Genomic DNA, 1,317 nt, shown 5'->3' on the forward strand with positions numbered 1-1,317 from the left:
CAGGAGGCTTGACTCCCTTTAGTCCACCCAGTGAGCTCCAAGAGATACCCGTCGCGACTCGAGAGCAGAGCGGGGTTCTTTGCTTCCACTCGAGATGGAGGCCTGTCTCCCCGGGTGTGTCTGGAATGCAACCCCGAGATCCCTGTCGCCCCTGGAGAGGAACACTGGCTTCTGGACACAAGCCTAGATGAGGTCTATTGGCCCTGCAGTCACTCGAGAGCAATCCCAGCTTTCCTTCGCAACTCGAATGGAAGATTGGACTTCCCTGGGCCTACACAAGAGGCATCCTGAATTCCCCGTCGTAATTCGAGAATCCTGCTACACCTCGAGAAAAACCACGTGGTTCCCCCGTCATCGCAAGATGTAGCCCTGTGCCGCTACAGCGTCTCAGGAGAAGTCCCACTTTAGGAATTGGAGTTCGAAACGGTACTTGTCACCCTTGATGCGACCCACAAAGTGCCCCGACATCCCGGTCTCCCTCGAGAGGAACACCGAAGTTTTCCGGCAACACTTCCTCGGAGCCCCTTCTACCCTCCTGATCTGGACAGGAGGGTCGACTCCCCTGCTTTGTCTGGAAGGGGTTCCCGACCTTCCGGTCGCACCTCAGGATGAGGCCGGTCTCACGACGACATTCCAGACGTGGCCTCGTGGGTGGTTCCACATTCCGAAGGACCCCGATTTCCCGGTCCCCTCTTGATAAGAACCCGATGCCCGGACACCTCTTCGAACTCCACCCTGTGAATGAAGTCAACACGAAGGGGCAGTGACTCGCCCGTGCATCGTCGGGAAAAGACCCCCAGGTTCCAAATACCGCTCGACAAGTGGCCTGTCTCCCCGGGAACACCTCGAGAGGCAAGCGGAGTTCCATGCCTCAACCCAAGACGAGGCCTGACTCTCCTGTCCCAAGTCTGCAGGGACCTTGCGATCGGAGTCTGAAGTCAGAGGAACCCTGAGGTTCCTGCCTCAACTGGAGATGAGGCCCTCTTCCAATGCACCAAACCCAGTGGAGTGCCGAGAGGCCCCTCCCACCTCCAGTTTCCCTGACTTCTCAGAGCCACCATGAGAAGCCCCCTGAGGTCACCTGCACAAGTCGAGGGACCCCAGGGTGTCCTGCCTCAACCCGAGAAAGACCTCGAGAGACCTTCTTCAACACGTCTCGAGGCCAGATTCCCCTACTGCCGTGAGCCGGCATATTGCATATTGAGTGCATATTGCATATTGCATATTGAGTGCAGCACTTTCCACAGCATCATCTTTCAGGATCTGGAATAGCTCCACTGGAATTCTATCACTGCTGGGAGCCAGTGAGGAACTCCG

The sequence above is a fragment of the Bos indicus genome, unplaced genomic scaffold (genome assembly GCF_029378745.1).
Source record: "Bos indicus isolate NIAB-ARS_2022 breed Sahiwal x Tharparkar unplaced genomic scaffold, NIAB-ARS_B.indTharparkar_mat_pri_1.0 scaffold_66, whole genome shotgun sequence".
NCBI classification, from domain to species: domain Eukaryota; kingdom Metazoa; phylum Chordata; class Mammalia; order Artiodactyla; family Bovidae; genus Bos; species Bos indicus.